Source organism: Penaeus monodon, chromosome 33 (genome assembly GCF_015228065.2).
Source record: "Penaeus monodon isolate SGIC_2016 chromosome 33, NSTDA_Pmon_1, whole genome shotgun sequence".
Classification (NCBI taxonomy): Eukaryota; Metazoa; Arthropoda; class Malacostraca; order Decapoda; family Penaeidae; genus Penaeus; species Penaeus monodon.
The window spans coordinates 12,231,983-12,234,159 of NC_051418.1; positions in this window are offsets into that span (position 1 = coordinate 12,231,983).

Here is a 2,177-nt window from a genome sequence, read left to right on the forward strand (position 1 = left end):
TGTTTTGGGAATATTTTCGGTTATGATAACCCATTGAAAAAAACTTGATGTTGAGTTTTGTAATTGTATATTCACGTATGTTCCATTGTAATTTCTAGACACACTTGCCCTGTTACTATTAGCTTGGCAGCAGTAACAATTATGCGGCTTTACATAAGTTGAATAGAACTCCACATCAGTAAGGTCAAAGAAAGTTTGGAGGCCTTTTTTGGTCAGTGGTGCAGTTTCCTCTATTTTTATTGCAGAGTTCTATTTTGGAAATACAAACGGTCCTGCTATCTTCACAACTGACGTAATGGAAACAAAAGTAGGGAGTGCCACGTTTATATATATGATGTATTTGCAAATATTCATATAACATACTACCTTTCGTATCAAAATTTACAGTGATCTCATACCTTCTGAGCTTGCGTCAGAGGTCCTCAGTGTTCTGGTATTCGATAGGACGATACCAGCCGCCTGCATAAAGTAACAACAAACGAGATCCTTAGTACACAATAACCATCCAATCTTATCTTCAGTGGTCACTAGCACGTGGGAATTAGGATCCTTACACCCACACGTACTTAAAAGTCGGCAATTGGATGATCGAGCAGAGGACGCCTGGAGACACATCTGTGGCTGCCTGTTTTACTTGCTGTATTCTAGGAGCTTGCCGTGCTTTTCTTTTGTTTTAATGCTCGCTGAAAAAATAATAAAGAGTGCTGGATAAACTTATTTAGCTAAAGCCTATATTGTGTTCCAGTCTCTCTGAAGTATACGACGGCTAGGAAAAACTGTATGAAGCTCCTGGATATACGTACCTTACCAACTATCATACCATTTCCTTATTCTGTGAAGCTATCAGTCTTTCCTTCCAGGGATGTGTATATCTAAGAATATTGGACAGACGTTAAAAGGCTGCGTTAGCATCATTCAAGAATGGCGTGAGACAAAATTAACCATGTATGACCATTTGGAATTGTGCATCCAGTCTGAGACAATTAACGAGCAAGCAACTCACTCACTCCTCACTCTGGAACTATTCCGATGCGCCAAGTCTCTATTTTATTCTAATCAGCTGACAGTTCATGCTTAAGTTTGCATATATTTGTTATTTCTTAAAATCCATATTCGTTATTTTCCTCGCTGTATACCATTTTATTATTTCTTTCTCAAAAGACACTTGGTAATTGAAAGTACTCCAGAGTCCGGGTGAGTTGCCAGTTTTTTTTTTTTTCTTATTTGGCGATGTCAGTATCACTCTATACTTCTCTCCAGTTATTTTTATATAGGAAAGCGCATATACAAGCACGAATTTACATGCTATCCTATGAAAATATAGTCATTTAGACATTTTTGTTCTATTGTTTCCTTATTTCAGCCATGACCATTATTTTGCTCTCTTTTTCAAAAACTTTAATGAATATACCCTGAATAGTCTTATAATAATAGATAGAGGGAATAGAGTGGCAGAGCACTGGCTTTGCAATCATAAGGCCCTGCGTTCACGCCCAATTAGCCCATCTCAAACGATTCAGCTGTGAGTACTGGCTTCATGATGGGGTAAAAGTCGGTGTAGTGTGGAAATGGTCACCCTACCGCATCATCTCAGGATGCAAATTACTCTATGAACTTACCCCTAGCCTCTACTATGATGTAAGATCAATTTAGTAGAATGTGATAATTATATAACTTCGACTCGATGCTTCCCCCAAAGAACACTTCTAGCTACGCCCTTCTTATGAATAATGATTATGCCTGAAAATGGGATTAACTTTACCCTTTGGTCATCACGTCCTCTTTGTGTCTGTTTTGGTAAAGCCAATGGTATGATAAAAGATAATTATATATGCCATCCTTGACTTTAATGGCCGTCGCATGGAATCGAAGCCAACGTTCAAAGTCGTTAGTAGACTTGTTTGGTTTATGTCTTTGTAAAAACATTTAAAAAACAACAAAAAAGTGATCAATTGTGTGTAAATTTTGCAAAACATTATCCTAGAAATGGGACTTTCCGTATCTGATTTTTCACGATTTCATAGTTTTTTATTTTTTATTAATGGATAGGTTTACTGGAGTAATTGGTGGTTATAATCTTCCATTCCTATTTTAGTTAGTAAAAGCCATAGTTAAAGACTGAATCAGTGTGAAGATCAGCATTAATATTTACCGTTTGCAATAGCAGTATAACCTTT